The following is a 12850-nucleotide window of genomic DNA, read 5'->3' as shown; positions in this document are numbered from 1 at the left end:
TTGGTGACAGAAAAATTACACGTGACACGTGTTTGTGTGCGATGGGTTCCAAGACTGTTGATTCCCGAACAAAAGGACTTTCGCGAGGAGGTCTGCATGAAGTTCGGAGTTTCTTTTAAATGTAATCACTGCTGATCAGACTTGCCTACATCATTTTGATCTTGAGAGCAAACAGCAAAGCTCACTGTGGAAATCTCCTTCAGCACCAACCCCCAAAAAAGGAAAAGTGGTCGCTTATGGTTATCTCATTCTTTGATATTCGTGGAATGGTTTATCAGCATTTTGTATCCACACACACACATCAGTAGCTGCACAATACTACAGGGATGTCCTGAAAATATTGCAAGTCCATATCAGAGGCAAAAGACCACATTTCCGTGAAGCAGACTGGATACTGCACCACGATAATGCGCGGCCGCATATTGACAATGTTGTTGCTGAATATCTTGCAAGAATCAACGTGAAGTGCATCCCTCACGCTCCCTACAGCCCGGGTTTAGCCCCATGTGACTATTTTCTATTCCCTAACATTAAGAAACACCTTCGTGGGCGGCATTATCAGTCATCAGAAGCAGTGGTGAAGGCTGCGAAGGCGATTTTGAAGGACCTCTCAAAAAATGGTTTCCAGCATGTATTTGAAGACTGGCAGAAACGCTGGGACAAGTGCATCACCTTCATGGGAGACTGCTTTGAGAAGGACCATCAAAATTATGACGACGAGTAAAGGTATGTTGTCAAAAAAAATTATGATCATTCTTTATGGAACAGCCCTCGTATATTGGTGGATTCGCCTCTTGTTGCATGTAGTTGTCAGTTCTAGCATTACATACTTTTGATCATATACTGTTTATTGGTGTACGGTGTGGTCCTCCCATATAAGAATTTATTAGACACAGTGATTTGCTGTGCTACATGTGATACGTAATACTACGCAGTTCTTGTAGTGTAAATTTCATGTGTGGAGTAAGGTGGATTTTAGAGGCACCTTGAATGAGAAACTCTACTTTGTAAGTCCTTACACCTGCATTACAGGTATCGGCAAAGTTTTGGCAACAATATTGGTTCTAATTTCCCTGAATATGGAATAATGACTCATTTAGGGCACTCTGTTAACTTTACAAATTACTAACCACAATTTAGATTATCGCTATATTTCGGATGTTATTACAGAGCGTTTCTCGCACTTTTGAATGTGGTGTGAACAAACGGATTCCATCTTTATACATTTCAGAAAGGTGTTCGATTGCATACCGCGCTGGCTAATAATCAAGACGTGATCATACGGAGAGCTTCTGCAGATATTCAACTGACTCGATATATATTTTACTAACAGATATCAGTTGTTTGTACCAGAGAACGAAAGCTCAACAGATATGAAAGTAACTTCGCGAATTCTCCAAGAGAAGCTTATATGATCTGTAATGTCCTTAATATACAGAAACGAATTATGACATAGAGTTTGCAGCACAATCAAATTGTATGCTGAAGAAACTATTGCATGCAAGGAAGTATCGTCGTTGGTGATGGGTCCCCCACTAATCCTGATATGACGTGACTCTCTACATCTCTTGCGAAGTACCATCTAGTGTATGGCCATGCGCACTTCCCACTATATCACATATTAAGATACCTTCCTCACCCATACCAGTAAGGAACGTGAAAAATTGCAGCTTTGATGCCTCTTTGTGTACCGTAAATACTCTAATTTTGTTTTCTGGTTACTTCAGAAAGAAGGAAGGAATTTTAGGGTTGAACGTCCTGTCGATAACGAGGTCATTTGGATGGGGAAGGAAACTGGTTGTGAGTAGTAAGCAGGCAGATTGAGTGCACTAGGGCACAAATTACTAAGGATACAATATCGTTTACATAAAAACTCAGCATCATCCCAATACTACATGCATTGGTACAAAAAAATTAATTGTTGAAAGAAACTATTAAATATGGATAGCTCAAAAAAACTAATAATTAATCAGGTGGCAGTGGGCAATATCAATTAAACCAAAAATTCTAGATAATGTAATTCAATGTCTTCACTTATAATCTTCTTCATTCGCTTGTACCTCAGTTTAATATTTGCATCTTCAAAAAATTAAAAATCCCAACCACTAATTAATTATTATATCTCTTTGACAAACAATTATAAATTTACTATCAATCTCCATTCAAAATTTCTCACCATATCTAGCTTTTGAATATTTATATCCTGTAATATAACATAATACATTTAATTCTAACTCACTAAGTTTTTAAAGGAGTTACAACTGTTTGCATTATTGAGCTTCTTGAGTAGAGCTTCCATTTATATAGATAAAAGATTTATTAAACTAAAAATTATTTTGTCCTAAATATGACTCATGGGTGGGACAAATTTAAATTTCACCAAAATACTTTTGTTGAGAGAAATATTAAAGCAAAAGAGAAACATGTTAAATGTAATATTTGCAATTATTACTTTTAATAATCTTCAGCTACAGAACATTTGAGAAATATGGAACTTAACACATACACACAAGAAGAGACATTTGAGGAAACTGATATAGAAATTTGGGAAGAAATAGAACATTCAAACTCTCTCTATTTTGTAACTGTAAAAAATATACCAAATTATCATTTACCAATAAATATTTTTTGGAAAACATTCGAAAATATATTAAAGCTTACATATTATTTTTAACACTTTCTCACTCAATAAACAAAAAATCTAAAACTAGAGATTTAGAAAACAGAGATTACAACAAAAGTCAACAAATAAACAAATGCCATTGTTTCAATGATTAACTAATATAAATTATTTTTTTCATTATGAGATATAAAAACATATTTTTATTTGTTAAATAATAAATTAAATTAATTTTAAAATCCATAAGATACTATACAGTAATTTTCTAGAACTACTCTTTTATTATACTGAAATGAGAATTCTTTGTTAACTTGCTTGTTGGTTCTCTGGTTACATTAATGAACTCTAACTGTATCTGTTACTTCACTTCACACTCATTTAATCTCATCATATACCACCATTCTACCTTTGAGCATTTTTATAGTTTAAAGTGGAGCCCTTTTGCTTCATTACTCTGCTTTTATCATTTTTCTGAAAATAATAATTTTAGGTCCAATTGAAGCCCAATTTGTGATCCATTTATTATCTCCTAATCCATGAGTCCATTCACCCAACATACATTATTTTCTACTGTGTTTTTACCATCATTGGCATATTCTACACTGTCCATATAAAAAGGTATAACTTTTTTCCCAGCATATCTGCTTTATCATATCACTCAAACCTTGCATCTGATGTGTTGAATGCTGTTATAAAAATTTTTGTAACTGTATTGTTTTCTACATAATAATCCTTGAAATTATATTTTTATCTATTATCTAATCTATCATCCAATAGTACTTAATAAAATTGTTTAAATCTGTCGCATACTAAGTTTGGCTCACATTTTGCTGTTATCCAAATTTTCTCCATAATGTAAGTTTTTCTTGGCTTTCTCCAAGATTTTCTTTTATCTTACACTGTTTTGATATGCCTCCAATCGTTTCCAAAATTGTTGGAATTGTTTTCTAATTTTATTTTAATAAATTATTAAACAAATTGGTCCTTTTATTTCTAAAATCTTATACTTCATAAACATTTAAAATTTTATACCTTTTTCTAAAGCTTTTTTTCTCTTCACTTGTTACTCAATTACCAATCAAACTCCTTTCAGCATCGTTGTGATTGCATGTATTTATTTTCTACACTGCATATTCAACACAGAAAAAAACAACAGTTTTTCATTTTTATTGGTCTTCATCCTGACCAGAAAAACTGGATGATACAATCCTCTACATGCCTAAACTTTATATTCCATAAGACCATGCCATTTTTGGAATAATATCTTGGTCTATATATTTTGTTTTCTGTCACTCAGAATAATAATCAGAATATTGTACAGTTGAATAAAGACTACACACATCATCATATCTTATTTTGTGTTAACACCATATTCTTTAGCTGTTAATTTTATCATATTTGACAGATGCTATAAAATGTATCTCTTGGATTCAAAGGCTAAACAACTTCAGGTAACTGTTTTAATTTCTTATGTTTTTATATGCTGCTGCATTAAGCCAGTTACATTCTCACATCTCCAACAAATTATATCCAGCATTATGTGTTTCACTACATCTTATTAAAGTCTCTTCATATAGGTAATTTTGTTTCATTATTTTTGTAGTTAACTGTCTCATGCTTAAAACATTTTAACAGACATGCCAAAATAACCATGATATTGATAAACAGTACTGCTTTCTTAATCAAAGCCATCTATTTTGCTTCCAGTTATATTTATTTCACCACCATTAAGAGCATGCTGAATGTTATTATCGTTTAAACAGTTTAAACAAGCTAAGGAGTCTTTACCAAAACTTTATTTCTCTTCTTTATCCACTATAGCAATTCTTCCTTCAGGTAAATATTTAAATTTGTATATAGCCATACACACTCTGATAATTGTTAAATAACAGAATAGAACTATATCAGGTGGTCCTAGGAGCTGTTTCTTTAGTTCTAAACAGCCTCTTCTTAGCATATCTACATCATAGTTACAGTATTTATTAATTTCTTTCTTCATTTGAACACATAATTTTCTTCAACTTGTTGACTACCCCACTTGAGAAATTTTTCTCTATCTTCTGGCTTCACAGTGTCAACACAATAATATATGATATCAGGAACTGGTCCTATGTAATTTTCGATTTCCTTTGTATTGAACAAATGTGGGCAGTAACCTTTTTTCACTTCTTTCAGATCAGTTGTTTTTGGGAAGTTACTAAGAGGGCCTAGTACAATTTCTCTTTCTAAATGCTTTATCCTCAGTAACATTAATTTAGTTCTTGTGTAGATAGAATATGGTTTCATTGTGTTTTCAACATTTAAATTTATGAACAGTATTAGCATTAAAATTGTGAACTACTATTAAATTTGGAATGTATATACCAGCTTTTTGTTGAGCTTCATAATCAAACCACAAGTATTTGTCGTTGTAGGGACAAGAAATAGTCTTTGGTAGCTGGCCGCGGTGGTCTAGTGGTTCTAGGCACGCAGTCCGGAACCGCGGGACTGCTAAAGTCGCAGGTTCGAATCCTGCCTCGGGCATGGATGTGTGAGATGTCCTTAGGTTAGTTAGGTTTAAGTAGTTCTAAGTTCTAGGGGACTGATGACCACAGAAGTTAAGTCCCATAGTGCTCAGAGCCATTTGAACCATTCTTGTCTTTGGTATCGCTTTCCACTACAGTTAAACTGTTTTCCTGTAACGATTTTATAACATTCTCAGCAATGGAAAACATAGTAATCTTTGCATTCTTCATTAATATGGCAACCATCTTGACTACAATTTTGACATTTTTGCAATACAAGATTTCTTTCACAAATGCCACCTTTTTTCAATTTGTATTGCTTGTAAAATTTATAATTTTTAAATATTTCTATCCATTAACAGTTTCTACAAGGTTCAAAGCTGAATTAATGTACCTTAGATCTCAAATGCGCGTACATTCTCTATATTTATAAGCTGTGTCGCAAAATCCTTGATGATTTCTTAAGCATTTTCCATTATAATAGTATCTATTGCAATTTTCCTGCAGTTAATCTTATTTTCCTTGGGTATTGCGTAGTATACAGATTTTCCTCTCTATTTTACAGGTGCGGTTGTTCTTATTATTATACAATTTATCACATATACAACAATAATACTGTTTTCCTAAGAAAGTTGACACACTGTTAATTACATCAAAATGGTTGTGATTTTGATACAGACATATCTTTATTGCTTTCTTAAGACCAAAATAGATAACTGAATTGAAACTTGGGCCACATACATTTATTTGGATATCTAGTAGTTGCTCAACATCTTTAATATCACCAAGAGTAAACTTCTTCTTTGTTATATTATCCTACTTGGTTACATAATATGTTGGTTAACTGTTTTTGTAATTTGTATTTATCTCCTACTCTAATTTCTTAATTTTGTTCTCAGTAATTACTCTATCTAAGATATTATTTGTGTGATATGTTAATGGCACCTTTATTGCTCTATGAGCACACACATTATCATTACTGTTAATTCTTGTGATACACTTTTTAGTCTTTATATCATCAGCTAAATTTATGCCTACCACCTCTGCCTCTAGGAATTACTAACATCTGAATATTAAATGTGATGTTTAATGTATGAATAGACTCCTCAGAAAATATTATATATCTGACATTATGGCACAGAACTAGAACAGATTGTTTAGTATTATCCGATGCCTTACATCCTGTAGAAATTGGATAAAACATTTTTGAATTTGCAGCTGTTATATTCAACTTACCTCCTTTTCTAAAATTAGTTCTGTTTTTAGCTTCTTGTACTATAGAATAGAGTGCTTTCGCTACATAATCTGTTTTCTGATTAATGGCACTCATTTGACAAATATTACCATAGTTAAAGATAATTTATAGCCACCAGAATATGCCTTAAATTTTTCATTAGATTCAGATCTTATCTCTTTAATCTCAGATAAATCCTTTTTTGGCAGTTTGTCCTCTTTTTCTTGCTCAAACAGTTTACTACAGAACGGATAAATTTGAACTAGTCTCACAGTTGTTTCTTGTCCTGACACATCATCATCATCATCATCAAATCTGTAAAAATAATTTATTTTAGTTGCATTTATTGGCCTTGATCCAGTCTTTTGGAATAATTTTGGATGAAATGGAAATTCCCGTAATGCAATTAAATTAATTAATTCTGATTTCTTTAATTTCCTGTATCCTCAAATACCAATATATTTAGTTAAATTTCTGTTTTCAACTACTTTCACATTATTGAAAGTTGTTGTAAGGGGTGGCAAATTATGTGAAATAATCAAATTGATTACATCATCGAAGTTGCGAAATTGTGATCAGATTTTATGAACTTTATGAAAAACAGGAATTTCACAAAACAACATATTGTAGTGATTAATTAATTTTCATTTTTATTAATTTTATTTAACCTCCATCCTTGTTTATAAAAATCCTGAAGACAAATCTTGCGTCTACTTCAGAGTTTGTCCCTAGATTTAAGTAAAACCAACTGAAATGTCTTATTTCTTGACAGTTTATAGATTTCTTGGTTGAATTATCACACTCATCATTTTTCACAGATAACAACATTTTAGAACGATCTTCACCTGAAATTCATTGTAAATGATTCTTATAATATTTAGATGTAATATATTTTCCACATAGACAACACACCTGCTTATTAATACATGTATTTCTATGACGATTTTTGTCACATTCTCTACAAATATGTAAATGTTAATTTTTTGTGAACATGTGTGAATAAAAATTATCAATTGTCTTATCCAATTCACAGGTTTTGCACCTCTTGTATTTAACTGCTTCCATTTATTGAGATAATTTTTTAGGTTAATTGAAATTATTATTTAATACATACAATGGAAACTACAACATTGTTACAATTGTTGTTGATAATTCTTCTGGGTTATATGGCCGTGGTCCATGGAATTCTTCTATTCCTAATGTTTCATCCAATACTACGTTGGACATCCTCAGAGGTATGGCTGGTCCTGCTGAGTCCTGCTGACTGACGAGTCGGGCGTCGGAGAGCAGCCTAAATACCGAGGAAAGTGGGCGTGGTCTAGCTTGCACATAGTAGCAGAGAGAAAACTAGTCAAAGATAAAATGTAACTGTCGATAATAGTCCATCATAGATGAAAATCACTTATCAATTCTGTAACAACACTGTCCATATCTTGCTAAATTTCAAGGCCACTTCTTTTCTATTAAAATTATCTTCATGTTTATAAATTTCAATAGCCTCCCTATACAGTTGTGGATAATAGTTCGTGGTAGCACATAAAACTGTAGTTTCAGAAAGCTTAACTACATGGTCACCTGACTGAAGTGCATGTTCCGCAACGGCCGATTTATCTATTTTTCCCAGTCGGCAAAGACTTTTATGCTCCTTTACCCTCGTATTCACACTTCTTTTCATAGTACCAATATAGACCTTGCCACAAGTACACAGAATTTTATACACACCGCTAGATGATAAAGGTGGCCTTCTATCTTTAACAGAACGAAGTACTTGTCCTATTTTTCAGGTATGTTTGAATACCGCTTTCACTTTATGCTTCAGCAAAATTTTGCCGATTCGATCTGTAACCTTACTAATGAAAGGTAAAGACACCGTGTTCTTCCATTGCTGTATACCATCCTTGTCCTTGGGCCTTAAAACTCTATTAATTTCTTTTTTTGAGTACCCACTCTTTTCGAAGGCCTGTTTCAGATGATTCAGTTCTGTATTCAGATGTTCCGGCGTACAAATCCGTTTTGCCCTGTCCACTAAACTTTTGATTACACCTCTTTTTTGTTGCGTGTGATGATTGGAGTTCTTATGTAAGTATCTATCAGTATGTGTGCTCTTCCGAAACATTTTATGTTTTAGACTGCCATCGGGAGGCTATTGAAACTTATAAACATGACGATAATTTTAATAGAAAAGAAGAGGTCTTGAAATTAAGCGAGATATGGACAGTGGCGGTTACAGAATCGAAAGTGATTTTTATCTATGATAGACTATTATCGACAGTTACATTTTATCTTTGACTAGTTTCTCTCTGCTACTATGTGCAAGCTAGACCACGCCCACTTTCCTCAGTATTTAGGCTGCTTTCCGACACCTGACTAGTCAGTCAGTAGGACTCAGCAGGACGAGCCATACCTCTGAGGATGTCCAACATAGTATTGGACGAAACGTTAGGAATAGAAGAATTCCATGGACCACGGCCATATAACCTGGAAGAATTATCAGCAACAGTAGCATCCAGTCGTGAATGACTTCATTGTATGATTGTTACAATTGGTAAAAAAGTCCAAGAAGAGATGAATTAATAAAGCATCACTATACTATCAAAGAAATAGACCTTGTGAACAACAAGCTTACATACAAAGGTAAGCATGCATATTTGATAACTGATGAAAAAACAATCCATGGTTAAAAGCTAAAAATATTTCGGTTATTTGAATATAAAGATAGGGACTATCCAATTAGAAAAAACATTGATGTAGAAGATTAAAAAGTACAGGAAATTATTAGACTCTCAGGATTCAGATGTAATGCATAATCTTCAGGACTTATCAGCGAACCTGGCTTACATTCTTTAATTTTTAAATCACAGCAGGAAGAGGCCTTACAATTCAGAAAAAGGGTTACACATGAAGTTTCACCATCAATTTACGAACATGGTACACATAAAATGAAAGAGAAAATAACCCACTTGGGAAATTTAAATAAAATTCGAGAAGATCACATTCAAATATTAAATGGAACAGTTGATAATGTTATGGAATAATGTGAGACAGAAACAGAGAAGTAGCTTCTTTATTCTATTTTTCCCCATATATTCAATCAGAATTTAAAAGCTACTACTATTCTTTTAAGATTATTCAGTGCTTACTGCAAGTATAATTATTGTGTCATATGGGTACAGCAGGTGTTGACAGATGTGAAAATTACCGAACTATCAGTTCAATAAGTCACGGCTGCAAAATACTAACACGAATTCTTTACAGATGAATGGAAAAACTGGTAGAAGCGGACCTCGGGGAGGATCCGTTTGGATTCCGTAGAAATGATGGAACACGTGAGGCAATACTGACCCTACGACTTATCTTAGAAGCTAGATTAAGAAAAGGCAAACCTACGTTTCTAGCATTTGTAGACTTAGAGAAAGCTTTTGACAATATTGACTGGAATACTCTCTTTCAAATTCTAAAGGTGGCAGGGGTAAAATACTGGGAGTGAAAGGCTATTTACAATTTGTACAGAAACCAGATGGCAGTTATAAGAGTCAAGGGGCATGAAAGGGAAGCAGCTGTTGGGAAGGGAGTGAGACAGGGTTGTAGCCTCTCCCCGACGTTATTCAATCTGTATATTGAGCAAGCACTAAAGAAAACAAAAGAAAAATTCGTTGTAGGTATTAAAGTCCAAGGCGAAGAAATAAAAACGTTTAGGTTCGCCGATGGCATTGTAATTCTGTCAGAGACGGCAAAGGACTTGGAAGAGCAGTTGAACGGAATGGACAGTGTCTTGAAAGGAGGATGTAAGATGAACATCAACAAAAGCAAAACGAGGATAATGGAATGTAGTCGAATTAAGTCGGATGATGCTGAAGGAATTAGATTAGCAAATGAGACACTTAAAATAGTAACGGACGTTTGCTATTTGGGGAGCAAAATAACTGATGATGGTCGAAGTAGAGAAGATATAAAACGTAGGCTGGCAATGGCAAGGAAAGCGTTTCTGGAGAAGAGAAATTTGTTAACATCGAGTACAGATTTAAGTGTCAGGAAGTCGTTTCTGAAAGTATTTGTATGGAGTGTAGCCATGTATGAAAGTGAAGCATGGACTATAAATAGATTGGACAAGAAGAGAATAGAAGCTTTCAAAATGTGGTGCTACAGAAGAATGCTGAAAATTAGGTGGGTAAATCACATAACTAATGAGGAGGTATTGAATAGAATTGGGGAGAAGAGGAGTTTGTGGCACAACTTGACAAGAAGAAGTGACCGGTTGGTAGGACATGTTCTGATGCATCAAGGGATCACAAATTTAGCATTGGAGGGCAGCGTGGAGGGTAAAAATCGTAGAGGGACACCAAGAGATGAATACACTAAGCAGATTCAAAAGGATGTAGGTTGCAGTAAGTACTGGGAGATGAAGAAGCTTGCACAGGTTAGAGTAGCAAGGAGAGCTGCATCAAACCAGTCTCAGGACTGAAGACAGCAAAACATGGGTACAGAGCAGAAATTTTCCAAAATATATTGAACAATATTAGAGGTAGCCATCCAAATTTTGAATTAATGTTTGGACATAATTATGACCTCAACTCCATATACTTGTACCAGAAAATGAGACAAAGACAGATGCTACTTTTGGCACAATTATTTTAATCTTGTGGATGTCTGCACACAAGAAGAATTGATTAGTGATATAATTAGTCTTTACAAAAAAAAGTGAAACTGCAAATACACTTTTATAATTAAATTTTACTGTAACATTCATAACTATTTTTATATACATCTGATAAATGTACTAAAACCATTTGATTCAGTCAACTCAGATTTAAAATCTCAAATAATTCTGACCTTCTGTCTTTCAACAACAGAGGTTTTAATTCTGAAAAAAGTTCAATAATGATTAATATTGTATTTTTCATGTTGTTGTTGTGGTCTTCAGTCCAGAGACTGGTTTGATGCAGCTCTCCATGCTACTCTTCTTCATCTCCCAGTACCTGCTGCAACCTATATCCTTTTGAATCTGTTTAGTTTATTCATCTCTTGGTCTTCCTCCACGATTTTAACCCTCCATGCTGCTCTCCAATGCTAAATTGGTGATCCCTTGATGCCTCAGAATATGCCCAACCAACTGATCCCTTCTTCTAGTCAAGTTGTGCCATAAATTTCTCTACTCTCCAGTTCTGTTTAATACCTCCTCATTAGTTATGTGATCTACCCACCTAATCTTCAGCATTCTTCTGTAGAACCACATTTCGAAAACTTCTATTCTCTTCATGTCTAAAGTATTTATCATCCACGTTTCACTTCCATACATGGCTACACTCCATACAAATATTTTTCATAACTTCTTGAAATTGTATGTTAAAATTTTTTATCATTATCTGTCTGTATATTCCCTGGACACCTTAGCTTTAAAAATTTTCAAAGGCATCAACTACATTTTTACCTGTTTTGTCTTCAACTGGGATAGCCCAAACAAATTTCTAAAAACATCAGTAAAAGTTAATAAATATTTATATCCTTTACTTTTTTTATATTCCTTTCAAGTTCCCACTGTACATTTCTACTACATCATCTATACTCAGCCATTTCTTCTTTTAATTTTTTACTCATTTGATTTTATAATTGATTAGTTATTTCTACATGTATATTGAGAACATCATCTACAAAAGTTTTTTGACAAATTTTCTCTTTTTAGTGTTGCACACTGTGCAAAGACCTTCAATCATCTGCCTATAATTGTTAATTGTTATTCTGTGAAGATTATGTAAGTCAGTAAACTTTCCATATCTCAAGCAACAAATATGGTTATCCACTTATATAGATTTAAAAACTTTAAATTTTAAATTATTTCAACAAATATATAGTTAACTTTACATTTACTTGTACAGTTTTAACTGTACCTTTTAATTGTACAGTCTGTAAGATAATTCCTTCAAGGTGCTTAAATTTTCTTTTTTCTTTTCTTTTTTACTTAGAGTTTCTATTCCTAGAGTCCTACTTAATACTGGACCTAGAAACATCATAAGTAGGTTTCAGTTGAACGGTTGATATATCTTCAAGTCCCTGCCAGGTCCAGTTATTCAGTGTTCATATAGATAAACATGGAGTAATACAATTATTAATTGTGATTCAGTGCGGTCCAATTTAAATTTATCCAAAAGAGCACAGTCAAATGTTTGAGATAGATCACAGAAAATTCCATTAAATCCTATCCTTTACATTTATTACCCTGGAGTTGTTAAATTGGTAGATGGCATTTGAAACTGAAAATCTCCTCTGCAATCCAAATTTTGTTTTGCTTAGAATCTCATTGTTTTAGATAATGTCAGTGATTCTAGAGAAGGCCTACATTATCTTCACCAAAAGTGTAGAGACATACGTTAACTACAGTATACAGGGTGGTCCGTTGATAGTGACCAGGCCAAATATCTCACGAAATAAGCATCAAACGAAAAAACTACACAGAACGAATCTCATCTAACTTGAAGGGGGAAACCAGATGGCGCT

Source organism: Schistocerca americana, chromosome 2 (genome assembly GCF_021461395.2).
Source record: "Schistocerca americana isolate TAMUIC-IGC-003095 chromosome 2, iqSchAmer2.1, whole genome shotgun sequence".
Lineage (NCBI taxonomy): Eukaryota > Metazoa > Arthropoda > Insecta > Orthoptera > Acrididae > Schistocerca > Schistocerca americana.
Note: the sequence above shows the minus strand (reverse complement) of the source record.